At 50.5% G+C, this 27,743-nt stretch overlaps 1 long non-coding RNA gene across 1 annotated transcript in view; it reads right to left on the bottom strand.

The window, feature by feature from the left end:
- The window catches only part of LOC147665005 (uncharacterized), a 49,481-nt gene extending 36,935 nt beyond the window's left edge, over positions 1–12,546 (bottom strand). The window contains exon 1 of the long non-coding RNA XR_015305068.1: positions 12,421–12,546. This is a non-coding gene — a long non-coding RNA (uncharacterized LOC147665005). The remainder of the gene's footprint in view (positions 1–12,420) is intronic.
- Between the last annotated feature and the right edge of the window lie 15,197 nt (positions 12,547–27,743).

Raw genomic sequence — 27,743 nt, 5'->3', positions numbered from 1 at the left:
GTTGCCTGTCTCTTTGCTAGTGCGTCACTTCCTTTCAACTTGCCTGCAGTTGCATTAGGAGGATTTCAACTCAGCAATGAACCAGCTGGCTCTTCTGAAAAGTCATGTGGATCTGGCTGGCTTGGCAGTGGTAATTAGGTCAACTCATTCTATGTTCCACTGGGAGTAGTTCTTAGCAGCCGTTTCTGGATCTGGGAGGTGAGCGTTGGATATTGTCCCACTGTTTTTCGGATATATTTTTACACTTTCTGCGCATGGAGTTGGGGGCATGGTGCCAGTGTAGGTAAGTCTTGAGACCAGGTTGAGCTTGACTAGGTCTTTTAGATGTGAAAATGGGGTAGAGCGTTGTAGGTAGAGTAAGTGACAAGTTGTTTGAGGCTAATTCGGGAGTGGATGAGGGTGTGGACAGGGGGGGGGGGAAGAAAGCACAATGAGGGAACACAATGTAGCAGATTTTTAACAATTAGTCTAACTATACGGAGTGGAGAGACCACATCATAATGAAAAGTCGACAACAGTATCATCGTCGGGTCAGTATGGAGAACACAGCACACTAGGAGGAGATCTAATAGATCAGGCAAGAGAGAAAACAGCACACTTGAGAGATAGTAGTATAGCAAACAGGCAGAGGAGAGAGTGAGGCACCCAAACAAGTCATGCCAGGTATAGGCATATGACTTCTTGGCTGTCAATAGTGGCCATCCACCAGTAGAACCATAATGCGAGCCTTGCCAAAGTGCAAAAGGCTACTTGGGCTCCATGCCCAGTGCTCAACTGCGAGGCTGCATACACCAGGTGATATTGCTATATGGCAATCAATGAGGGATTCTTTAAGTGCATTATTCACCCATGAGGGTTTCAAGGCACGGGGGCAGCTCCAGTCAGTCAAAGAGCCAGGTCTTGAGGTTCTTCCTGAAGATGTGCAGGGTGGGGCATGTCTGATGTCGATCAGGAGCTCGTTCCAGGTCTTGGCTGTGATATAGAAGGCTCTCCTACCCATTCTTGCTCTGCAGATGCACAGGGGTTCGGCAAGGACGGCGGTTCCTCTTGGGTACATGGAAGGAGATTCTGTCGTTGAGATATTGGGGTCCGGTGTTGAAGGCATTTGTTGCCATGGGTGACTATCTTGAAAGTTAGTCTCTTCTCAACGCGGAGCCAGTGGAGCTCAAGCAGGTGTTAGGTGATGTGTCCATGTCGAGGGACGGCGAGGACAAGTCTGGTTTCCGGTGTTCTGTGTGGTCAGAGACTTGTTGATAGTGGCGTGGAGGGCGTTTCCTTAGGCAAGTCTGATGGTTATGAGAGCTTGGGTGACAGTCTTTCTTGATTCGGGGGTGTGGGGTCAGGGGAAAGAGTCCATTTGAAGGTCTTTCGTAGGATGCAGAGGCTGTTGGAAACAGGTGGAGGCGACAGCGTGGACCTGTTGGGTCTTGGAGAGGGAGGAGTAGAGTACGATGCTGAGGTTCCGGACGAGGTCAGTGGGGGTTGGGAGCAGACGCACTAGATGAGCAGCCGCACTAGATGCTGTATTAAGCCAAGGGGGGTGGGAAGAGTCAGAGGACCTATGTCAGCTCTGAGTTGAGCTTCAGGCAGCTGCTGCTCATCCGGGATGCACCGTCCTTCATTCCTTCCTTCCTGAAAGTGGAGTCTGCTGGTGAAGGGAGAGGATGAGCTGGGCATCAGTGGCGTAGGATACTATGCGGAGTCCGTGCTGTCCAATGATGGCAGCAAGGGGGGCCATGTAGATGTTGAAGAGCGAGGGGCTTCGTGACGATCCTTGGGGTACTCTGCAGTGGATTCGGAGAGGAAGGGTTGTAGTCTGATTGTTTGGGTTCTGCCAGTGAGGAAGGAGCAGAGCTGGTTGAGGGCCATTTCCTGTATGCCGTTGTTGTGGAGTCTGGCGGTGAGTGTGTGGTGGGAAACAGTGTCGAAGGCTGCTGAGAGGTCGAGTAGGATCAAGGCTTCAGTGGGTCCTTGGTCGAGGAGAGTGTAGATGCCGTCTGTGGATGCGAGGAGAATGGTCTTGATGCTGTGGAATCCGGATTGAGGAGGGGGTGGGAGGGGGAATTGGTTCTCTGCAATTAATTTTGTTAGTTGGACATTACCGGTCTTCTCAGTGACCTTAGCCGTAAAAGGGAGGAGTGAGAGGTGTCTTAGTTCTTGAGGTCCATGGGGTCTGCTGAGTGTTTCTTTAATAGGGGTCTGACTTCTGAGCTTTTCCAGTCCTCAGGGAAGATGCTGGTTTTGAAGGTGGCTTGGATGGTGTGTCGTAGTTCTGGAGCGATGGTGACTGTGGAAGATGCGCGGGTGTCCGAGGGTCTGTGGGGGCTCCGGAGTGAATGCTTTTCAGGTTTGATGCGGTGTCTTTGGTGGTGACAGGGGTCCAGGAGGAGATGGTGGGCTGGCTGGCGCTGCTGGAGGAGGGGGTGGTTTCGGAGTCAGGCATCCGGTCGTTGAAGTTTTCGTAGAGTCCCTTGATTTTCAGATGAAAGTAGGAGCCAAGCATGTTGCAGAGGTCCTGGGAGGTGGTGATGTCCGTGGTTTCGCTGATGAATTCTTGGATGACGCTGAAGAGTTCCTTGGGAGTTGCTGTAGTTGGCGAGGATCTCGTTCTGGATGAAGGTCCTCTTGGCGGATGTGATGTGTTGATGGTATTCCGTCATGGCGTTCTTGAAGGTGGTAGTCTTCCGCAGATTTGCTGTTACTCCAGTTTCTCGAGGCATCTTGGAGGTTGATGGTGATCCATGTGGCCTTACTGGGGCGCGGTCTATCGGGAATACATAGGGGTGCAAGCTCATCTGCACAGTTGGTGATCAATTTGAAGAGTTATTTTGCTGAGAGGTTGGGTTGGTCCTGGTGGTGGTGGTGGTGGTGGTGGTGGGGGGGCAGGTGAGGGTGCAGTTGAGCTGCTCCTCTGTGACCATGCTCCAGTTTCATCGTGGGCGTCTTGGGTTTATTGATAAGGAAGTGTACACAGTGGTGGTCCATCCATGGGGGTTGTGTGGTGTGGTCGAAACAGATGTTGTTCCCACCTGTCAAGATGGGGGTTGAGGCTGTGTCATGCCTAGTGGGTAGGTGTGGTGACAAGCTGTTTCAGTTCGATGTTGGCGAGGTTTTCCAGGAGAATAGTGGATTGGGAGGGGTGAGGGGGCGCTTGTGTTGTCGAAGTGGAAGATCAGGTCTGTGATGAGTATATAGTCCGTGGAGGAGATGGCGTGGGGTGCAATGAGGTCAGTGATGGTGGCGAATGAAGTCTGGAGTCCAGGAGGGTGCCACGAGACGTGGTTCTAGTGCTGGTCTGGATGGCAGTTTACTCATGCATGCCCAAGCAGGTGGGGGAGGGGGGGGGGGGGAACAGGCAAATACATCCCAGAAGGAGAGTGCTATTAGTGATGGGTGAATAGAGGCAGAATGCTAGGTCTCTGCCGCCAGACAGCCTCCCTTCAATAGAGGCATGAAAGAGGGTTCATCACACCACGATAAAAGTGCCACCGCAAGCAACTAAAAAGGACACCGCATTGGGAGGCAGTCGCAGGTAGATCGCAGCAAGCGTCATACATGTGGCAACCATTCAAAACAGCCATCAGCGCGAACCCGGATAGAAGTTTTGCAGTCTTGGTGCCGGAAATGCCAGCCGACAGAGGGTTAACAAGGTGCTCAAATCAGAGTCTCACCTCAATCTCGGTCTCAAGGTCTATCCTCACGCAGCGCCAGGGGGGAAATCAAAGGGTGCAGCAGCCATTGTGCAGCTGCTTCGTTCACTGGTGTGAAGGCGGCAGCCATATTGTATTCGGTCCTTCCCTGTCAATGATTGGGTTAGCAGGAAATTATATTGCTGTGTCTACAACAATTATGCAGCTTAAAAAGAACAAATTAAAGTTTTTTTCCCCAAAGCTATAGATGCCCTGACCTAAAGGGAAATCATACGGTATACTGGCAGGACGCAAGTCTGGGGAAAAGTCGGTCAGACAATAACAAATAACATCAAATGTAAGTGTAATAGCACAAGACCCTTCTAGGAAACCAATTTGACTGCAGGCTACCAGGCATTTAAAACTTACTCCATCAACAATTCTGTTGTTGCTTCTACATGAATAAAAGATCACCTGTCTCTCGCCTAGTTGTCCTTGGATCCTAAAACGAATAATCAAACTTAAGCAGATGTGACACAGAAAAGTAAAAAATGGTGAGAATGCCAACAATGTGTGATAGTGATTGAATAGTGAACATTATTTGGCATACATGGAATTCAGAGAAATCGAATGAGGAGGGGGGGGGGGGGTTGGGGGTTATGGAGAAGTAACCTAGGCCTTAAGGCAAGCAATAGAAGTAGGTCACCATGCACTCGTTGGATAGCAATAGACTTTATTTGGTACAATGGGCTACATAGTATTCATGGTCCACAGTGCCATTCCAACAGCTGCCCTCTGCATGCCACGCTCGGACCTCACACTATAAGAAACAAAGCAGCAACATAATGTAAAACAGGCAAGAGACTAATCATCAACTCAATGTATAATGGACAAGAGAAAATGTGACGTAAGAAGTTGAATAACCATGTTTAAGAAATCAAGGTGGATGATTTTTAAAGATACATCATCTGTCATGTGGATTCTGCCCGTCACGCTCAACTCTAAAAAAAAGTACAACCGTTAATATATAATGGGTGGGGGGGGGGGGAGGAAATCAAAGGAGAGCAAAATCTGTCACATGTTAAAGAAATGCGAAGAGAAATACCAAAACACGACATTTGCCAAACTCACTGTGGACACAAAGCAGCAAGAAATGTGGTTATGTAAATTCTGAAAATACTTCACCTGCTTAGCGTGGCTTCTGCCTGCCACACTCAAACTTCACAAAGCAGAACACTAAGTGTTTACTGGGAGGAGGGTAAACATAATGTCCAAAAGGTAAATATAATAGACATTTCAACCGCAAGTTTTAGTAAACATTAAAGCTTAAATAAATGTTTAAAGCTCAATGCAGCATCCTTCAATGTGAAACCTGGGTACTGGACTGAGACCAACTCTAAGGCTGCTAGAAATGATGGCAAATGGGGGCTATGGAAAAAGATCTGAAGTGTTTGTGGGCCCAACATCAAGGGGACATCTCATACTAAATTGATATTTTGGAAGACACTGCAAGAGCCTTCTTCTCATCCCTATACAGACTTGACAGTGAGGAATGCGTTGCTTACGGGTTAGGGGTGCCCACCTGTGAGAGGTGGAGATAAGTGGCCTCTGGCAGAGTTCCAGCCCCACATCAACTTAAAAAAGTGAAGGGCCAATAAATAAATCAGAGCTAGTAAAGCGCAACTACTCACCGGAAGGGTATCAAGGCGATTTTGGGTGGGGGGCCTAATTTGAAGAGCCAGGTCATGAACTCGTTCATGAACCATAGAGAGTGTTTGTGTCTGTTGAAGGAGGATGTTCCATGCCCTGGCAGCGAGGAAGAAGGAAATGTCTTGTGTTCTTCTTGATGCGTGACACTGTATCAAGGGGAAGCTGAGCAATCTTTGGGGTACGTGGAACAAGAGTCGGTGGTTCAGGTAGGTAGACCTGGAGTTGGAGGCTTATGTGGGTGAGAAGCATGAACGAGATTCTCTTCTCAACGGGGAGACAATGTAGTGTCCGCAGGTGTTGGGTGACGTGGCAGTCTCGAGGTAGGTTTTGGACTAGTCTGGTGGAGGTGTTGTGGACGTTCAAGTTTGTGGGTGAGGTTTTCGTTGATCAAGCCGTAGAGTGTGTTGCTGTAGTCGTGTCTGCTGTTTGTGAGGGCATGGGTGACGGTTCCCTGTGCTAGAGAGGAATCCAGTTGAAAAGACTTTCATAGTAGACGGAGGGTGTGGGAACAGGAAGAGGAGACGGCATTGATTTGGCAGTTAATTTTGAGTTCAAAGTCCAGGATGATTCTGAGATTGCGTACGTGGTCCGGGGTAGGAGGGGGATGGTGGGGCGGGTTTGGGGGTCCCAAGAGCAGGAGGCCACCATGTGTCATTCCAGGTGTATGGGTCCATGATGAGCACTTCAGTTTTGTCCATTGAGTTGTAGGCAGCTGCTCATCAACCTGGCGACAGCTGCCATTCATTCTTGGAAGTTGTTTGTATCTTATGCAGACGACACCTAACTCATCCTCACTATCCAACGAACCCAATATCTCCAATGTTGAGTTTGTGGGATCTGAAAAAGGGTGCAAGCAGGCCATACAGACGTTAAACAGGGCGGGGTTGATGGAGGATCCTTGGGGAACTCCGCAGGCAGTCAGTGTGAGATCCAAGAGGAATAGTGGGAGTGTGAACTGCTGCGTTCTGCAGGATAGGAATAAGCAGATCCAGTCAAGGACCTTGTTCCGAATTCCTGCGTCTTGTAGTCTGTGGGCCAGGGTGCGGTGAGATACAGTGTCAAAGGCTGCGGAGAGGTCCAGGAGGATGAGGGTCACAGTCTCTCCTCTGTCGAGGAGGGAGCGGATGTCATCTGTCACGGCAAGAAGGGTGGTTTCAGTGCTGTCGTTTTTCCTGAAACCAAATTGGGAGGAGTTGGAGATGTTTTCTTCTATGAAGGAGGCAAGCTGCCTGTTTACGCTATTTGATGGCTTCGCCGGGTAAGGGAGTAAAGAGAACGGTCTGACGTTTTTGAGGTTGGTGGGGCTCTGCCAAGGGTTGTTTCGGGAGAGGGTTGATCTCGGCGTGTTTCCAGTCATTGGGGAAGGAGGCGGTCTTGAAGGATACGTTGACGATTCATTGAAGCTCTGGGCGATGATGTTGGAAGCTCTGTGATAGATGTGGTACGGTCAAGGGTCTGTGGGAGCCCCGGAGTTGGCTGACTTCATAGCCTTCAGGGTGTCATTGATGGAGAGGGCAGTACAGCTGTTGAGTGATGGCTGCGTAGAGTAGGGAATGGTGATTATAGGTTCTGTGTGTAGATGGTCTTGATCTTGTGGTGGAAAAAGGTGCCGGGTCTGCTTCAGAGGTACAGGTGAGGGGGGGGGGGGGGGGGGGGGGGGGGAATATTGGTCGTCTCTCTGTTGGGTTAGGCAAACTCCGATGATGCCGGAGAGTTCCTTGCTGTTGTGTGCGTGGGTGGAGAGTCTGTCCTGGAGTGCTTTCTTCCTTGTGTATCTGATGAGCTTGTGGCGAACAGCAGTGGCTGCTTTGAAGTTGTCAAATTTTGCTGTGGTTTTGGAGTTCTTCCATCTCTTTTTGAGGCGTCTGCAAGTTACTCTCAAATCTCGGAGTTCGGCGGAGAACCAGCTAGCTCTCTTGGCTTGTGGGTTGATAGTTTTCTTTAAGGGGTGGGTGATGTTGGCGCAGTCGGTGAGCCAACTGTGCAGGGTTCAGGCAGCGTTGGCTGGGTCGTCATCCGTGTAGGTGGGAGTGGCACTTCTGAGGGAGGCAGTGAGCTGGTCACTGGTGTTCCAACTCCTGCGTTGGAGCTGGTGTGGACGTTTGCGGTTGATGTTGGTTTTGAGTGTGTGGGTTGTGGTAGGATCTGTTGGGAGTCCAATGTTGAGGGGGTAGGAGGAGTTGGGGTCTTGGAGGTTGTTGAGGTGGGAGTGGAGTTCTCTAAGCAAGGTGTAATACGTGGAGGTGATGGCTTGCTGGATGATGTTGGTGATTGAGTTGGAAAAAGGTGCGTGGGGTCTATAGATGAGGGTGCCTCGAAGGGTGGTAGTCGGGTTGGTCTGCATGTTGAAGTGAAGGTGTTCCATCAGGTCTGTGGGCCTGTCTGTGTGGTTGCTCCGTCGGATGTTGGATTTGTGAGCGATGGTGATGCCTCCTCTGGGGGGTCCTTCTGAGTGATGTTGTAGCCTTTGGGGGTGGCGATTGCAACACCAGTTCCAGGAGTCGTTTATCAAGGTTTCTGTGAGGGCGACATCGTAGAAGGTGTGGTCGAGGAGGTCCCAGATTTCCTCCGTGTGTATGTGGAGGGAACGGACACTGAGGAGGATACATTGCAGGGTTTGGGGTGCAGTGAAATTGTGGCAGTGAGTTGAGGTGGGTCATGGGTCTCGGCGTGGCGACAGTGGCAGCAGATAAAAGGTCCATGGGTGTGAATAGATTAAGAACCCTTGCAGTTGTCCTGGCCTGTGTTGAGTGCCTATAGGGCAGAGTAGATGCTGCACTGGCGGCCGGAGGTCCAGGGTCCCTGGTGATGGCCGCGGTTGGGACGCGCATATATGCCACAAATTATTATTAAGTAGAGGGTTAGCAGGGAGAGGGCGGGACCATGCTGGAGGAGCCGCAGTGGAGAAAACCATGGGGAAGAGGCGAGAAATATGAAAGGAACAGGAAAAAAAAAAATAGGAACAGGAAAAGGCAAGGAAATGGGAAGCAAAAAAAGAAAACTTAAAGGGCAGACATAAGGAGGAAACAGAAGGGGAGACGAGCAGAAGGCACAGAAGCCTCGAATCTTGCAGCGATGGGGTAGGTAGTTAACGGTGGAGCTGCCTGAGGGGAAGAGCAGTATTCTGACCAGAAGTTCAGAGGTCTAGGCGGATTAATTCAGCAGTCAGAGCCTAGGAGGATCAAGAGTGGCAATAACACATGGAGCCAGGTCAGGTTCTCTTCCACAAATGAGGATAACCTTCGCTCTGTTTGCCACCGTCAAGTACAAGCAATGTCAGCACTTCTGCAGACTGGTGTTTCAAAGGCATCTGTCACTCAGACATGCGTTCCGCCTTAGGTGGATTGTGGGACTCCTGTATGCCTTCTTGTGGATACCACTCCTGTCTCACGTTCTCAAAAATATAAGAACCAACTGGATCAAATTTTCAAAGAGGAACCAAATTGGGCACAGAATGTAATGCTGGAGTATCTGTACTCTGATGAGGCTATGTCAACGGGAGGACCTGCTATTGCAGTAGCAGAGCTGGGTTCTCAGGCCAGGCATTCGCAAAATCCATGTCCATGCATGGAGAATGAGAGGGGACAGCTGAACATGTTTGATCTTACTCCAGAGGTGATGGACATACTCTTGGCTGCGAGGCATCCCTCAACAATAACTAAACTATATATATACGTCTGTTGCTGGGAACAATGTGTTGACTGGTGCAGTACTTGGAACCCAAAAGTGTGAATCCTCGATACAGATTTGCCTCAAAGACCATCAGGTGGGTGATCAGCTCTTTGTGGAGTTCACTGTAGTGAACAAGCATCAGCATAGCCAATAGGTCTCCATTTGGGACTTTACATGTTTTTTGCCATGAAGCACATTATCCTGGAAGCTGTGCCACCGCGGATTGAAGAGCTATACAATTATTACACACTGGATCATGCAGCCTGATTCAGGAATACATGCTTGCCTCAGGAAACAATAATGGACATATTCCAACACTTTATAACGCACAGACAGAAAGACAAGTGCATTGATGCAATTCAACCGCTCAAAATATTCTGTGTGCAACTGAAATACTAGAGCAGTGAACAGCCTATGAAAAAAAATAAAAATGAAAAACATTCCAATGGCGGAAAAGTCATATCCCTCCTCCCCCAGGCCTCTATTCACCAGGCACCCTTCTCCAGAGTTCTCCACTTAAAAACAATGCATGCACCATCTGTACCAGCAGGCCATGGTCCCGAACTGTGTCCCAACCCCCTGGGTACAGGAGCACTAAACATGGCAACAGCATCCAAATATCCCATTTGTCAGGCACGGAACAAATAATAAATAAACAAAGAAGGGTGGCAATGGCTGGGAGTCCTAAACTATCTAAAGGAAAAGTGGAGAATTTAGAGCAATGACAAAGGTGGCTTAAAATGACGGACAATCTACAAACATTGCAAGTACCAAGAAATTAGTGTAGCAATTAATCATATCAGAACACCACATAACTACAAGGGGGAGGTCTATGTGATCAGCCCCACAGTAGTAGGACAAGTATCTGCAGTTTTACTGCAGCCAGTACACACCAGATTGTTGCAGGTGAGTGTTGCCTATAAAATCTGGTTTCCTGACCTACTTTTTCCAATTTCATCACAAGTAGCAAAGCCAACTCCCTTTGGCAGCATCCACCTTCCAGCTGAGTGCAAGTGATGTGAGATTAAACTAAAAAGTGTGCAGGCCAATAGAGGCTTGGGCCAGATGCCTAGCTCTGGTGCCGCATGAGGGCCCTTGAGAAAAAAGAATCCAAGCTTTCATGTGGCTCCTGGTTGTCGCCCACACTAAACTAAAGCACCACAAATGGAACACATTATTAACATTAACCTTTGATGTAAACTACGAGAGGTCACACGATGCTCATCCAGAGGCTGAATGAGCAATGTAAAATCAGAAAACCTATCATTTCTTCCAAGCTTCTCTGCTTAACCAATTAGTTAAGAATGCCCGTGTCTGAAACGTGAAGCTTGAAAATTTAGTTTGGTGTGTGTGCAAATCCTGCATTGCTAATCCCTGGCGAGTTGCCCTGCTACTGCTGAAACAATGACAATACCAATGGGTGAGGCGGACTGGCCTCAATGGTCCTGTGACCTCAGTGACAGTCAATGTTGCTCTAGGGAGTGCTGCTTCATGAGATTACCCACAAGGCTGGAGATGAACTTCAGTATGGATTGTAGTGGACAGGCCTTCAAGCTTAACCCACACTTCCACTGCCAGGGTCCACCTGCTAGTGCTAGGAGAGCAGGGCTTCAAAGGTCCAGTGAAGCCATCTAAATTCTAATATGGAAATGTGCTCCCTCCAGAGAATGGTCTGTCATTAAGGCTTAACCATGGTTCCTCAGTTCCAAATTGAACAGCTCTGGCCGTAGTGCCACATCCTCTCTCTCTCTTACTGAACACCATAATGCCCCGCTGAGAGAAACTTGCAGTGCTTTCAGCTACAACCCGATTGGGCCCCGCTATAAAAACCTGGTTGCGACTCAATTCAAATTATGCACTAGAAAAGAGTAAGTAATATGCAGCCTGAAAAAAAAGTAACATCCTAGAAAAAGCAAACACTCTTAGTGAATGCAAGATTTAGTGAATGCAAGATTTCGTAAAGCGTGTCAAATATAAGCAGGAACAACATGGTAACCTTTACTCTTTTAGATTTTTCAGAAATCAATAAGATTTTTTGCCTGATAAGTTAAGTACATAACAGCAGTATGGTTTATAAAGACCACATTCCTGAAAACAGAGCAACGGTATACATTTTATAAACTAAAGTAAGCAAAAAAGTAGACACATATCGTATTAATAGTTTAACACTCCACGCATCACAGAGTATTGAGTACCTACATGAATAGTGCACTTCCCCACCCGGGGAAAACAATACTTTTCAAACGAAAAGAGCAGAAAACAACTGTAGCGCCTAACTGGCAAACTCTGTAAAGTGGCCCTAATGTGTTGGGTTGTAAATAAAACCCAATCAGGCCACTTTGCGATCACTCTGGCTTGCTTCAATTAAATTATTTATATTTCGAACCATTTTTCCCCTCTCCATCTCGAGGCTGAACTTTGGAATTAAAAAATCTTAGAAAGACATTTCCAGCAAAAATGTTGCTTTGTTTATCCATTTCACAGGGGGGGAAATGAAGGAATGGAGAAAATAGAGGGTAAGAGTCGTCGGTGTTCTCAATAAGTGAGGAGCGAGACAAAGAGGGAATGGGGGGGGGAGTGCAGCGGCAGCGCATAAGTGGAGAATGTGCTTGTCTGATTTGGGTAAGAAGGAAAAGACAGTCAAGTCCTTGTCCTGCTCTGGCCACCCGTCCTCGAACGGCCAGGGAGGGCTGAGTTATCTACAGGCCTTAGTTATTACTGACTTTCTAGGGCGCATTTTTAAAATAAAACGGAGGGGGTGAAAGAGTGATATATCCATTTGAAGGCCAAGGGAAGTGGAGGATTAGCATTGGCGCGTCGTGGGCGTGATGGCTTGCTGTACTAAGGTGCACTAGGGGGTACATCAGTTTGACCTGTTCGCACCAGGCCGCGTTATGGCCAGAGCTACGTAAGATTTGTGAATAAAAAGACCCCGCAGCTGAGCATAGCAGGGATTAAACAGGACACCTGGGTACTGCGATCATTTGGTTCACCCACACGATACTTGCAAAACTACAAAGGCGACATGCAGGCATCGACGAGCCCCTCTCTCCTGCTCACTTAGACCTCACATGCTTTCCCCACGGCGGCAACGCAGAGCACTGTGGCTGCCAGGGAGGCCCTAGGAGACGCCTTCCATGAGGTTGCCATGTGTGCTCTCCGGGCCGAGGGGAGTGCCATCACACACTCTGGTTCTATTGTACAGCACTCTGACACCTTCGGGTAAAGTCCGTGCTTTAAAGAATGCATTAAATAAATAAACTCAGAGGGGCTTGCCCGCTTCTGGGCTGCCTGCCTAGCCCCAGAGCCCTTCAGCTACGCGGCCCACTGAGAAGCAAGTGGTGAGCACAGTTAGATGCGTTTATAACAAAGCCTCTTAATGACCGACAAATTACACAACGCGCAGTACCTGAACCCGCCTCTCCTGTCCTCTAGCTGGGCTTCTCAAGGGATGAAAGTCCGTTCCTGGTCCAGCAACGCGCCGCGGTCACAAGCTGGTTAACTGCCCCGGGAGTTTCAAATGGATAACAAGGACTTATTGCGCATGCGTGAAATGACTCGCATGCGCACTAAACAAGCATTGGAAATGCAATAGGTCTCGCATTAGAAAAGTTGGAGTTATTGGTATTGTAAATGACATATGTTATTTATTTGTTGGTTTTTAAAATTGCTAAATTGATGGCTTTGTCATTTACAATGCCAATAGTTATAACTTTTGCGAATGTGACACCTATAGCATTTGGAATGCAACATATTTTGTATTTACGTGACTTAGATGGCAGCTCTTGTCGTTAGGCCACATCTCTAGAGAGCAGGAGAGTGCAGCAGGGGAGAGAAGCACAGCAATGCAATAGGTCTTGCATTAGGAAAGTTTGAGCTATTGGTATTGTAAAGGACACATTTTGTATTTATGTGCTTGTTTTGAAAATGGCGAATTAATAGCTTTGTTATTTACAATGCCAATAGTTTTATCTTTTGCAAATGTGACACCTATTGTAACACAATATGTGTTGTGAGGGTGAGTGAGGGTGAGGGTGAGGGGTTGAGGGTGAGGTGTTGAGGGTGAGTGAGGGTGAGGTGTTGAGGGTGAGTGAGGGTGAGGTGTTGAGGGTGAGTGAGGCTGAGTGAGGGTGAGGGGTTAAGGGGAGGGGTCGAGGGTGAGGGGTTGAGGGTGAGGGAGGGTGAGGGGTTGAGGGTGAGGGAGGGTGAGGGGTTGAGGGTGAGTGAGGGTGAGGTGTTGAGGGTGAGTGAGGGTGAGGGTGGGTGAGGGGTTGAGAGTGAGTGAGGGTGAGTGAGGGTGAGGTGAGGTGTTGAGGGTGGGTGAGGGTGAGGGTGAGGCTGAGGGGTTGAGGTTGAGTGAGGGTGAGTGAGAGTGAGGGTGAGTGAGGGGTTGAGGGTGAGGGGTTGAGGGTGAGTGAGGGTGAGGGGTTGAGGGTGAGGGGTTGAGGGTGAGGTGTTGAGGGTGAGTGAGGGTGAGGGTGAGTGAGGGTGAGGGGTTGAGAGTGAGTGAGGGTGAGTGAGGGTGAGGGTGAGTGAGGGTGAGGGTGAATGTGAGTGAGGGTGAGTGAGGGTGAGGATGAGGGGTTGAGGGTGAGTGAGGGTGAGGGGTTGAGGGTGAGTGAGGGTGAGGGGTTGAGGGTGAGTGAGGGTGAGGCTGAGGGGTTGAGGGTGGGTGAGGGTGAGGGTGAGGCTGAGGGGTTGAGGTTGAGTGAGGGTGAGTGAGAGTGAGGGTGAGTGAGGGGTTGAGGGTGAGGGGTTGAGGGTGAGTGAGGGTGAGGGGTTGAGGGTGAGTGAGGGTGAGGTGTTGAGGGTGAGAGAGGGTGAGGGTGAGTGAGGGTGAGGGGTTGAGAGTGAGTGAGGGTGAGTGAGGGTGAGGTGTTGAGGGTGAGTGAGGGTGAGTGAGGGTGAGGCTGAGGGGTTGAGGGTGAGTGAGTGAGGGTGAGTGAGTGAGGGTGAGTGAGTGAGGGTGAGTGAGTGAGGGTGAGTGAGTGAGGGTGAGTGAGTGAGGGTGAGTGAGTGAGGGTGAGTGAGTGAGGGTGAGTGAGGGTGAGTGAGGGTGAGTGAGGGTGAGTGAGGGTGAGTGAGGGTGAGGGGTTGAGGGTGAGTGAGGGTGAGGGGTTGAGGGTGAGTGAGGGTGAGTGAGGGTGAGGTGTTGAGGGTGAGTGAGGGTGAGGGTGAGTGAGGGTGAGTGAGGGTGAGGGTGAGTGAGGGTGAGTGAGGGTGAGGGTGGGTGAGGGTGAGTGAGGGTGAGGGTGAGGGTGAGGGTGAGGGTGAGTGAGGGTGAGGGTGAGTGAGGGTGAGTGAGGGTGAGTGAGGGTGAGTGAGGGTGAGTGAGGGTGAGTGAGGGTGAGTGTGAATGTGAGTGAGGGTGAGTGAGGGTGAGTGAGGGTGAGGGTGAGTGAGGGTGAGTGAGGGTGAGGGTGAATGTGAGTGAGGGTGAGTGAGGGTGAGGATGAGGGGTTGAGGGTGAGTGAGGGTGAGGGGTTGAGGGTGAGTGAGGGTGAGGGGTTGAGGGTGAGTGAGGGTGAGTGAGGGTGAGGGTGAGTGAGGGTGAGGGGTTGAGGGTGGGTGAGGGTGAGTGAGGTTGAGGGTGAGTGAGGTTGAGGGTGAGTGAGAGAGTGAGGTTGAGGGTGAGGGTGAGTGAGGTTGAGGGTGAGTGAGGGTGAGGGTGAGTGAGGGTGAGTGAGGGTGAGGGTGAGTGAGGGTGAGGGTGAGTGAGGGTGAGTGTGAGTGAGGGTGAGGGTGAGGATGAGGGGTTGAGGGTGAGTGAGGGTGAGGGGTTGAGGGTGAGTGAGGGTGAGGGGTTGAGGGTGAGTGAGGGTGAGGGTGAGTGAGGATGGGGGGTTGAGGGTGGGTGAGGGTGAGTGAGGTTGAGGGTGAGTGAGGGTGAGTGAGGGTGAGGGTGAGTGTGAGTGAGGGTGAGTGAGGGTGAGGGGTTGAGGGTGAGTGAGGGTGAGGGGTTGAGGGTGAGTGAGGGTGAGTGAGGGTGAGGGGTTGAGGGTGAGTTAGGGTGAGGGGTTGAGGGTGGGTGAGGGTGAGTGAGGGTGAGGGGTTGAGGGTGAGTGAGGATGAGTGAGAGTGAGGGTGAGTGAGGGGTTGAGGGTGAGTGAGGGTGAGGGTGAGGGGTTGAGGGTGAGTGAGGGTGAGGGGTTGAGGGTGAGTGAGGGTGAGTGAGGGTGAGGGTGAGTGAGGGTGAGTGGTTGAGGGTGGTTGAGGGTGAGTGAGGGTGAGTGAGGGTGAGGGTGAGTGAGGGTGAGGGTGAGTGAGGGTGAGTGCGGGTGAGTGAGGGTGAGTGCGGGTGAGTGAGGGTGAGGGTGAGGTGTTGAGGGTGAGTGAGGGTGAGTGAGGGTGAGGGGTTGAGGGTGAGTGAGGGTGAGTGGTTGAGGGTGAGTGAGGGTGAGTGAGGGTATGTATGTATGTATGTTGAGTTTGAGGGTGAGTGAGGGTGAGGTGTTGAGGGTGAGTGAGGGTGAGTGAGGGTGAGGGTGAGGTGTTGAGGGTGAGTGAGGGTGGGTGAGTGAGGGTGAGTGAGGGTGGGTGAGGGGTTGAGGGTGAGTGAGGGTGAGTGAGGGTGAGGGTGAGTGAGGGTGAGGGGGTGAGGGGTTGAGGGTGAGTGAGGGTGGGTGAGGGTGGGTGAGGGTGAGGGGTTGAGGGTGAGTGAGGGTGAGGTGTTGAGGGTGAGTGAGGGTGAGTGAGGGTGAGGGTGAGGTGTTGAGGGTGAGTGAGGGTGGGTGAGGGTGAGTGAGGGTGAGTGAGGGTGAGGGGTTGAGGGTGAGTGAGGGTGAGGGTGAGTGAGGGTGAGGGGTTGAGGGTGAGGGGCTGAGGGTGAGGGGCTGAGGGTGAGTGAGGGTGAGGGGTTGAGGGTGAGTGAGGGTGAGTGAGGGTGAGGGGTTGAGGGTGGGTGAGAGGTTGAGGGTGAGTGAGGGTGAGGGGTTGAGGGTGATAGAGGATGAGTGAGAGTGAGGGTGAGTGAGGGGTTGAGGGTGAGGGGTTGAGGGTGAGTGAGGGTGAGGTGTTGAGGGTGAGTGAGGGTGAGTGAGGGTGAGGGTGAGGTGTTGAGGGTGAGTGAGGGTGGGTGAGGGTGGGTGAGGGTGAGTGAGGGTGAGGGGTTGAGGGTGGGTGAGCGTGAGGGTGAGCGTGAGGGTGAGTGAGGTGTTGAGGGTGAGGAGTTGAGGGTGAGTGAGGGTGAGGGGTTGAGGGTGAGTGAGGGTGAGGGTGAGGGGTTGAGGGTGAGTGAGGGTGAGGGGTTGAGGGTGAGTGAGGGTGAGGTGTTGAGGGTGAGTGAGGGTGAGGGTGGGTGAGTGTGAGGGAGGGGTTGAGGGTGAGGTGTTGAGGGTGAGTGAGGGTGTGGGTGAGGGGTTGAGGGTGAGTGAGGGTGAGTGAGGGTGGGTGGGTGAGGGTGAGGGTGAGGGGTTGAGGGTGAGTGAGGGTGAGGTGTTGAGGGTGAGTGAGGGTGAGTGAGGGTGAGGGTGAGGTGTTGAGGGTGAGCGAGGGTGGGTGAGTGAGGGTGAGTGAGGGTGAGGGGTTGAGGGTGAGTGAGGGTGAGGGTGAGTGAGGGTGAGGGGTTGAGGGTGAGGGGCTGAGGGTGAATGAGGGTGAGGGGTGAGGGTGAGTGAGGGTGAGGGGTTGAGGGTGAGTGAGGGTGAGAGGTTGAGGGTGAGGGGTTGAGGGTGATAGAGGATGAGTGAGAGTGAGGGTGAGTGAGGGGTTGAGGGTGAGGGGTTGAGGGTAAGTGAGGGTGAGGGGTTGAGGGTGAGTGAGGGTGAGGTGTTGAGGGTGAGGGTGGGTGAGCGTGAGGGTGAGCGTGGGGGTGAGTGAGGTGTTGAGGGTGAGGAGTTGAGGGTGAGTGAGGGTGAGGGGTTGAGGGTGAGTGAGGGTGAGGGTGAGGTGTTGAGGGTGAGTGAGGGTGGGTGAGGGTGAGTGAGGGTGAGGGGTTGAGGGTGAGTGAGGGTGAGGGTGAGGGGTTGAGGGTGAGGGGCTGAGGGTGAGTGAGGGTGAGCGGTTGAGGGTGAGTGAGGGTGAGTGAGGGTGAGGGGTTGAGGGTGAGTGAGGGTGAGAGGTTGAGGGTGAGTGAGGGTGAGGGGTTGAGGGTGATAGAGGATGAGTGAGAGTGAGGGTGAGTGAGGGGTTGAGGGTGAGTGAGGGTGAGGGGTTGAGGGTGAGTGAGGGTGAGGTGTTGAGGGTGAGGGTGGGTGAGCGTGAGGGTGAGGGTGGGTGAGCGTGAGGGTGAGTGAGGTGTTGAGGGTGAGGAGTTGAGGGTGAGTGAGGGTGAGGGGTTGAGGGTGAGTGAGGGTGAGTTGTTGAGGGTGAGTGAGGGTGAGGGTGGGTGAGCGTGAGGGAGGGGTTGAGGGTGAGGTGTTGAGGGTGAGTGAGGGTGTGGGTGAGGGGTTGAGGGTGAGGGGTTGAGGGTGAGGGGTTGAGGGTGAGTGAGGGTGAGTGAGGGTGGGTGAGGGTGAGGGGTTGAGGGTGAGTGAGGGTGAGGTGTTGAGGGTGAGTGAGGGTGAGTGAGGGTGAGGGTGAGGTGTTGAGGGTGAGTGAGGGTGAGGGGTTGAGGGTGAGTGAGGGTGAGGTGTTGAGGGTGAGTTGTTGAGGGTGAGTGAGGGTGAGGGTGGGTGAGCGTGAGGGAGGGGTTGAGGGTGAGGTGTTGAGGGTGAGTGAGGGTGTGGGTGAGGGGTTGAGGGTGAGGGGTTGAGGGTGAGGGGTTGAGGGTGAGTGAGGGTGGGTGAGGGTGAGGGGTTGAGGGTGAGTGAGGGTGAGGTGTTGAGGGTGAGTGAGGGTGAGTGAGGGTGAGGGTGAGGTGTTGAGGGTGAGTGAGGGTGGGTGAGTGAGGGTGAGTGAGGGTGAGGGGTTGAGGGTGAGTGAGGGTGAGGGTGAGGGTGAGTGAGGGTGAGGGGTTGAGGGTGAGGGGCTGAGGGTGAGTGAGGGTGAGGGGTTGAGGGTGAGTGAGGGTGAGGGGTTGAGGGTGAGTGAGGGTGAGAGGTTGAGGGTGAGGGAGGGTGATAGAGGATGAGTGAGAGTGAGGGTGAGTGAGGGGTTGAGGGTGAGGGGTTGAGGGTGAGTGAGGGTGAGGGGTTGAGGGTGAGTGAGGGTGAGGTGTTGAGGGTGAGGTGTTGAGGGTGAGGGTGGGTGAGCGTGAGGGTGAGCGTGGGGGTGAGTGAGGTGTTGAGGGTGAGGAGTTGAGGGTGAGTGAGGGTGAGGGGTTGAGGGTGAGGGGTTGAGGGTGAGTGAGGGTGAGGGTGAGGGGTTGAGGGTGAGTGAGGGTGAGGGGTTGAGGGTGAGTGAGGGTGAGGTGTTGAGGGTGAGTGAGGGTGAGGGTGAGTGAGGGTGAGGGTGGGTGAGCGTGAGGGAGGGGTTGAGGGTGAGGTGTTGAGGGTGAGTGAGGGTGTGGGTGAGGGGTTGAGGGTGAGTGAGGGTGAGGGGTTGAGGGTGAGTGAGGGTGTGACCATATCCATTCCAGACACTGATAATTAATTGGCGACAAAAGTTATTATTTGACGTGGCATATCTTAATTGCTAGGTTTTTTAATTACTAGTTGATGTTTAATTTTTGTAATCATTTTTTTAAGTATGCACCTCTTAAAAAATAAATAAAAATATTGCTTGTTATGTATTTCCATTTGTAGACCTAGAATAGTTATGGTGCATTGTATGTAGCTTTAAAAAATAAAAATGTAGACTGCTCAATGTATTTCCGTGAATAGATGCAGGTTGCCTCTTTCTGTCAAATAATATCCCTTGTTCAACTTACTATAGTGGCGCGGCATACTATGAAGCAGAGGAGGACTGACTGTCAGAGCCTTGCTCTTTCCTCTCTTGCCAACAGGGCTACTCCAGAATAAGACCACGAAAACCATAATTTGTGAAACATGGCCATTTGACTCGCAGCCGGTCAGTGGAGGGGCTCCGCTTTCTGATCCGTAGAGGCTGATGCGCAGTCACTTTCTTGAAGAGGAAATGGGGAATAAAAACTTTACTTTTGCAGTGATGTCGATGAACCTGGCTTGATGTCACACTGCTGCATTGTGCTGATTTTCTAAGTAAAAACATGCATAGTGAGGAGCACTAATACGGGTTTGAGATGGTGGAAGAGCTGCTTATCTCTTATGGAGATAGATTATCTGGGGGGAGGAAGGGCTCCTAATGGGAAGTGTAGACGGGGAGAAATTGAGAAAAAAAAGCTGAGCAGGGAGGGTGTTATTGCGGCTGTTTGCCCGAGGGGAGGAGAAATGCAGGCCTGAGGCAGAGCACACGCTGAGAAGCTTGTGGGAGGGGGGCTGGGCTGCCTTTGATCTGGTAATGCGAGGCAGGCAGGCAGGGGGCTGGTGGCATTGTGCACGCGCTTTTTAGGGCTTGCGCTTGCGCTTGCGCAATGACCTAAAAAGCACATGCACTTGAAGAAATCGCCAGTGGTGGATCAACACTGGATAAGCCGTAATAGAGCTTCGCCAGCGATGCGCAGAAGCGCATCAGCAGGCGAGCCCTAAAAAGGCTGCAGCTGGGGAGCACAACTGGTAATGGTGGTAACGCTGCCGCGGGAGCTTCAAACTGAATGAAAAATTACTTCGTGCGCAAGCGTGAAATGACACGCATGCGCACTAAAATGGCAGAACGGGGGGAGATCAAAAATACCTTGATTTACAAAAAAGGGCATCCTGCGCATGCGCTTACTGATACGCATGCGCACAAACGAGGGGGAAGATCAGCCAGATGGGAAGATCGAAACTACGGTACACCGGCGCTCGCCGAGGCCACGCCCCCTAGCGAGGCCACGCCCCTTTTGAGCCTTTTAAAGGCGCTGAATACCAGCGTCAGGGAGATAGATTGTACCTCCTGAGGCGGAAAGCCGGGAGCGTGTTTTGTGCCAGTTTTTAAAGTATTTGAGTGTCACTTTTGCTGTTTTTAAACCACTTACTCTGCTCCCTCTAAACTCCTCTTACTAGAACTTGATCTCCCGAGCACGCCGCGCAGCGGATCCAGCGCTGCTGCGGACCCGGGATTCTCTTGGTCGCCATCACCGGCGCTCGCCGAGGCCACGCCCCCTAGCGAGGCCACGCCCCTTTTGAGCCTTTTAAAGGCGCTGAATACCAGCGTCAGGGAGATAGATTGTACCTCCTGAGGCGGAAAGCCGGGAGCGTGTTTTGTGCCAGTTTGTAAAGTATTTGAGTGTCACTTTTGCTGTTTTTAAACCACTTACTCTGCTCCCTCTAAACTCCTCTTACTAGAACTTGATCTCCCGAGCACGCCGCGCAGCGGATCCAGCGCTGCTGCGGACCCGGGATTCTCTTGGTCGCCATCACCGGCGCTCGCCGAGGCCACGCCCCACCATTCCGTCGCCGAGCGAGGCCACGCCCCTTTTTTGAAGCTACGCCCCCTACTGACGTTATCTGCAACTATAAAATATGGGCTTCCTTCGGAAGCGCAGCGGACGAGCGCAGCGGGAGCGCCGTTTGCGCGCCGAAGGCGCGCCTAAGGCAAGCCCGTCTGCGCCCGTCCGCGACCAGACCGCGGCCGGGGCCAGATATGCTGCCGGTAGTCGAACACAAGGTGGAAGGATAGTGTGGTCAGGTAAGGACTTAAAGGCTCTCGATCCCCCATCTAAATGCTGCCCTCACACTACAGATCCTCTGACTTTCAACCCCCCTCAGATCTGTGGCAACTCTGGGATAGCTTTTGGCAGTAAAAACTTTGTGAGGCCCCCTAATCCCAAACCCCCACCTCAAATAGGCCTTAGAGCTGGATTACTGAACTGCAGATCCCTAGCCAAACATGTAGATGATGTTTGGCTATTACTAGAAGAGCAGGAGTGGGATATCCTGTTTTTAACAGAAACTTGGATCAAGGAGGACAACTTGACCTCCATTGCACTTGCAGTCCCTCTGGGATTTAAAATATGCCTCGCCAACCGCCCTGGGACAAAAAGAGGCGGTGGCGTAGCCATTATTTTTAAAGAACATCTAATATTAACATCTTCAGCCCCCACTACTATTCAGGGAATCGAAGGCCTTCACTTCTGCTTTCAGGCGAGCCCTCAGCTATCACTAGCTGGTTTAGTGATATATCGCCCTCCGGGTGGCGTAGACCCCAACCTAATCACCCTACTAGATACGATTGTTCAGAGCTCGCTCCTCCACCCCCATTTCATTGTGGTAGGTGACTTCAACATCCACATGGATAAACCCGACTGTGCCATGGCAGAGCTGCTCAGAGCAACATTAAATACGGCCAGTCTTAGACTGATCAATGAGGGCCCTACACATACAGGGGGCCATACTATTGATCTCATCTTCTCTAACATCAAGAATGTACTGCCTGAGGTACCACTCCCTCTGACATGGTCAGACCACTCACTTGTCCCATTTACACTGAACATGGTGTATGACATTCCTGCTTCTAGCAAATGTTACTTCCTGAAGAGACAATGGAAAAAGCTGACCCCCGATACTATGGGCCCTGTCTTGGCACAAACCACCCCATCTTTGACAAACAATGCCAATAGAGATGCTCAACTCCTCAATGAGTGGGTCGGAAAGATGGTCTCCTCCATTGCGCCAGCCTCCCAAGCACTATCAAAAAGAGACTCTCCCTCAGCTCCATGGTTCTCGCAGGAACTAAGGAAAGAGAAAGCAGCATGTAAAAAACTAGAGAGACTCTGGAGAGCAAATTACGGCCTGGAAGAAAGAACTAGGTATAAGGAAGCTTCCAAAAATCTACGGAAAGCTATCAGAAAAAGTAAAAAACGCTTTTATGCGGATTCGATTCTACAGGCAGAACAGTCAAGTAAACAGATCTTCAAAGTAGTACAGTCGTTTTTCAAACCAAAGTGCATTGAGAGGGAGGTTGCACCGACAGCTACGCTATGCGAGCAAATTTCCGAGTTCTTTGACCAAAAGATAAAAACGGTGTACGACTCTTTTGGACCAGTAATAAAAACAGTGAAACAAGACCTTGCGATCAATGACGAGCCAGGTGAGACCTTCACCCAGTTCACGAACATTCCCCTGAGTGAGGTAAGGCAAGAACTTATCCGTTGTAAATCCGGTTCCCCTGACGACCCATGCCCAGCAAAATTATGGAGCTCTATAGCTGACTTTGTAGCTCCCACACTTCAACATATCTGGAACTCCTCCATTGCTTCGGGCACATTTCCGGACGTCTGGAAACATGCTACTCTCCTACCCTTAAAGAAAAAACCCAATGGGGATCCAGAAGACCTCACTAATCTCCGCCCAATATCTCTATTAGCTGCCCCGGGAAAAATGTTGGAGAAAGTCATACAGCGCCAACTGAGCAAATTTGTAGAAGTAAACAAAATCCTACACGAGACACAGTCTGGCTTCCGACCCGGCTTCAGCACGGAAACATCGCTTATTGAGGTAGCCGAGTCAGTAAGGTGGTCGATGGATGCAGGTAACTCAGCAATGCTGGTACTCCTGGATCTGTCGGCCGCCTTCGATATGGTGGACCACGCCAGACTACTCAGCCGGCTGGCTGAGATAGGTATTCAGGATAGGGCGCTCGGTTGGATACACTCCTATCTATCCCAGAGAACTCAGAAAGTGGCACTTGGGGCGATCTCTTCGGCCCCCAAGACCCTCAGCTGTGGAGTTCCGCAAGGGTCGGCCCTCAGCCCCCTTTTGTTCAACATCTACCTTGCTCCTCTCTTTACGCTAATTGCCAACTGGGGTGTCAAGGCAATCTCGTATGCCGACGACACCCAGTTGGTATTTCCGTACTCTGAGATGACGCAAGAGTCCTTTTCAAACTTCAAAGGCTGTCTCCAAGATATAGCACATTGGATGAACACAAATAAATTAAAACTTAATGCCAATAAGACCGAAGTTATCTTCTTTGGCAAGGGTCCCACCCCCGCCTCAGAACTTTGGTGGCCGACGGAGATGGGCCCTGCCCCCTCACCCAGTCACTCGGCAAAAAATCTTGGAGTGAGATGGGATGATAGCATGTCCTTTACCTCCCATATCCAACAAGTCGCCGGCTGCTGCCTGAGCAAGCTGAGAAATCTCAGAAAAATCCTGAGACTCCTCCCGGAGAGCTGCCGGAAAACGGTTATCCATGCCACTGTTACCTCACGGCTGGATTACGCCAACGGACTCTACCTAGGCCTACCAAAATACCTTACACAAAAACTTCAGGTAGTTCAAAATGCGGCTGCGAGACTGCTATTGCGAATCCCTCTCAAGCAGTCAGTCTCTCCGCATCTTCGATCCCTGCACTGGCTGCCAGTTGCCAGCAGAATAAAATTTAAAGCGCTGACGCTGGCGTTTAGATCCCTGCATGGCTCCTGTCCAGAATACCTGAAAAACCGCCTCCCGAGATACTCCCAAACCCGCGCATTGCGGTCCAATGGCCGTGTTCAATTGGCCGTCCCACGCACGAAAAAGGTTCGACTAGGCGGTCGGACTTTTTCGGCAAACGTCTCCGCTCTGTGGAACACCTTACCACAAGAAATCCAACAGGCCCCTTCTGAACCCTGCTTCAAGAAACTGCTGAAAACTTGGCTTTTCACCCAACCCCGCTAACTTTCCTATCTTTAGCCTCCAGGTCATCTGTGTTCTACTAGCGCCGGGACACCTCCTAGCGAGGTAGCTGTTCGCGCTCTACAAAATCCAGTATTATTATTATTATTATGCACAATTGGCAGGTAGTAGTACTTGGTACAAACACCTTTTACCACCATATCATAAAAGTAGATGTGTGTAGGTGGTAATGTGTGATGAGAATATTTGTGTGTATTTTTTCTTGCATTCTGTTGTATTGGTGTATTGGTGATGTGTTGTTTTTTGTTCTGTTGTATTATTGTATAATTGCATTATGTTGTTGTACTGCACTGTGGTCGTTGTGTTGCATTCTGCTTTGGCTGTTATTTTGTGCAATGTTACTTTTATGTTGGATTGCTACTTTGGTTTGTGCAGGATTATTATGTTCTGTCCCGTAATTATTTTTAGATGTGAACAAATGCTGCTACATTGTCAGCCAAAAGTAAGACTTACCTTTTAAGTTCCAGTTGCAAATCACTATTTACTACTGTCTAAGGTAGTAAAATACAGTGACTCAAGCTCTTCAACTGTTAAAAACACCATTTAGCTCAAAACTTTGGAAGATATTCTATTTTAACTTTGCATTTTCAGTGTGCACATTATGTGATTGTGGCAAACCCCCTCCACGAGTCCCGAACTTGTCATTTGGTAATGCCATGGATCCTTACTTGCAGCGCCCAAAATGCAGCCGAAGCCTGGAAGGGAAACATAAGAAGAACACTGGTTTGGGAAAGGGGCTGGAGCGGGCCAAAGCACCACAAACACTGAGAAAGGGCTTATCATTTCAGGTGCCAAGGGGCTGGGTGATCAGGCCAAAAGGGAAAACAGAGCAGGAGGGGGCGGGCAGCAGTATCCAGGGATGGGCATCGGGAAGGGGCACGACACTGAAGAAGCCTGTGGGAGGACACTGAAGGTAGCTCGCCAAAGGACCCTGAAGGTAAAGAGGACTGCACACCAGGAGAGTGTTGTACATAAAGTATTCGCTCTAGTCAAGTCAAGTCAAGTCAAAAAGCTTTATTTCGATAAAAATTCAATATCATAAAAGCAAGACAATGATATAAAAATAAGTTTACAGTTTACATTTTTACATTTTCTTAAAAAAGAGGAATTCTGTATCTCTGGCCCAATCGAGGAAAAGCCTCTAGGTTTTGTTAGCTCAGTAACACATAGCCCGTTGGTGATAAAAAGTTGAAACATTATTAGAATATATATCCTTTTTTAAAAAAGAATTAAACAGAGTGTTTTAGCTTTCTGGCTCGGATAGCCCAGGCCCAAGATAAAAATTTGGCTAGGGCACACACGTAGGGTACATAGCTGTCCGAAACAAGTATCCTGATTGCCACATCATGGCTCCTGGTTCCCAGCTGACGGCATAGGTTCTTCAACCACACCCTTCTTGGATTAGCGTATTCCTTGCAGACAAACAAAAAATGAGCTAATGTCTCTGGGTTGGCTAGGCATGATGGACATAAATCAGTTTTACCTGTACAGGATTTCCATGTTTTGGTAAAGGTATTCAGTGGCAAAGTACCCGTTCTAAATCTAAAATACAAAGTCCGGGCAAAAGGTTTCCCAATTATATCCAGGTAGGGTTCCCGCCTGGGACAGTCTTTAAACATCAAAAAGTCCTCTGTAAGCCTGCCAAGGGACGTGCTGGAGTGTCTTTGGGAGCAAATCCAATCCCGATAGAGCTTTTTAAGTGTTTGTTTTGGGGGAGAGGTTCTGCTTAGCCAGGATTCAAGTAAGCCCAAGTTGGACAATAGAATTTTCATGTTTTTTAACCATTTGATTCTATCCCAGTTTGGTGATGCCATTATTTCTTTAAGGCCTCTGGCATATCCACTGAGTTCTTCTACCCGCCAAATACGAGCCCATAATAGGAGAGGGCGGAATTTCGCAATTTCGCCAATCTGGGTGCAGCCAAGGTCCATGAATAAAGGTAAAAGTGGGGTACTTTGTGGAAGGGACATTATTTGTCTACAGAAATTATTCTCAGATCTTTGGAGAGCTTCGGTAGATGCAAAGCCCCAAAGTTCCGCTCCATAAAGGGCAGAGCTGACACCTTTGGCTGCATAGATCTCAAGGACTGTTCCTATTGGTTTAGTTGAACTGGAACGTTGCTCCCTTAGGAGGGCACCTGTGATCCTTTTATGGTTCAGCAGCATCTTGTCTAGATGGGGCGTCCAATCCATTTTGTCTGAAAGGCGTATCCCCAGGTAGTCGAAGACTTTTACCCTTTCCAAAAACTCAGAGTTTAGGGTAGGGGGACGCACATGCTGTTTGGGGGGATTGAGGACCAGGTACTTTGTTTTGTTAGTATTTATTACCAGGCCTCGGTCAGTACAAAATGATTGGAAATTGTCCAAGAGTTTCTGTAGTCCCATTGGGGTTTTGGAGATTAAGAGCGTATCATCCGCGAAGAGGAGGGTCGGTATACGTTCGCCAGCCAAGGATGGTTTATCAGATGGAAATTTAAGAAGATGCTCAACCACCCCATTGATGTACAGAGAGAAGAGGGTGGGAGCCAGAACACATCCCTGGCGGACCCCTCTCTCGACCGGAATACAGCCCGTTTTCTCCCCTCCAGGACCCCACCTAATTTGGGCAAAGCTGTCCTGATGGAGCCTGACCAGTAGGGATAGTAAATACTGTGGCAGCCCCATGTCGGCCAGAACCTTCCATAGCAAGTTCCTAGGGACAAGGTCAAAGGCAGTCTTTAGATCGATAAATGCGAGATAAAGACTGCCCTTGCCTATCTCTACCACCTTCCAATAAATCATCATAAGCCTAAATGCTTGCTCAATTGTTCCAGTACCTACTCTAAAACCGGCCTGGAAATCGGTGAGAATTTCGTTTTCTTCTACCCAGTTAAGGATTCTGAGTAAAAGAACTTTACCGACAACTTTTTGGCTGATGTCTAGCAAGCTAATCGGCCTATAGTTAGATGGATCATCCCTTGGGCCTTTCTTGTGGATAGGGACCACCTCCGCCCCCTTCCATGATGAGGGAATGGGGGCACCCCTACAGATGGCAACAAGGAGGGAGTGAATAAGTTTGCCCCATTTAACACTATCGGATTTTAACAAGTCCCCAGGAATACCATCTGGTCCAGCAGCTTTTTGTGGAATAATAGAGTTTATTGCATATTCCACTTCCTTTAGCGTGAAATCAGAGTCGCTAGGGAGAAGCATATAATTAATGTGAGTAGAGGATTGGACAAGCCCTCTCTCGTTAGGGCCATTGTGGCAGGAGTAAAGTTTGGAGAAATGGGCCTCCCACACCTGACCCGGAATGTTACAAGTTATAAGGTCACTATCTGGTCTGTTGCGTGCCCTTATAGTGTCCCAGAAACATTTGGAATCTTTTTTCATGCTTGCTTCCTTAAGGGTTAGCCAGTAGGCGTCATCCCACTCCCTTTTAGCTAGTCGCAGGGCCTTTTTATGTTCACTTCTGGCAATTTGAATTGGTAGGGGGGACTTCCCTTTAACTGCCTCTATTAGGCGTGATTTGGCCTTCCTGCATGTTGCCGAGTACCAGTCATGTTTGCCTTTGGGTTTAGATAAAGGTTTGGGTTTCCCTAAAGGCCCTTGTACCCAAAAGAGGTCCCCTATGGTTTTTATGCCAGCTTCAAAAATAGTAGTGGCCTTGTCTGCTGATTTAGTAAAATCAATAGAGCCAATTTCGGCTTGCGTACTTTTGACCACTTCATCTATGGAAGATAATTTATCAGTGTTGCACATAATCTTGCTCCACTTTAGACGCCTACCACAAGAGGAGACAGTAATCTCCTGTGGACAGCTTAATGGGACTGGCAATGCATCAATGGGCCAAAAGTTTTTTAAAGATAAGGAAAGCGAGTTATGGTCACTCTCTATGGTAGAAGTAACAACCATATCGATAACCAAACCAAAGACCCCTGTCCAACAGAATGTAGTCAATCCTTGTAGAGTGACCAATTCTGTTGAAAGTGGGAGCACCCAGCAGATCAGATCGTGTACGGCCATTGGCTGCTCTTAAACCAAACTCTAGTGTGAGCGCATTTAAATGGATTGCACTACGGGTCCAGCGCTTAATGGGTGGGATAGAGAGGGTAGGGATACCCCATCTACTGTCCTCCTCTCCTAGGTCAGGTATTCCTTCTAGGGGGAGTGGCTCGTATGTGCAGTTAAAGTCTCCT

Source organism: Lissotriton vulgaris, unplaced genomic scaffold, assembly GCF_964263255.1.
Source record: "Lissotriton vulgaris unplaced genomic scaffold, aLisVul1.2 SCAFFOLD_731, whole genome shotgun sequence".
Classification (NCBI taxonomy): Eukaryota; Metazoa; Chordata; class Amphibia; order Caudata; family Salamandridae; genus Lissotriton; species Lissotriton vulgaris.
This window is presented reverse-complemented; position numbering and strand designations above follow the sequence as displayed.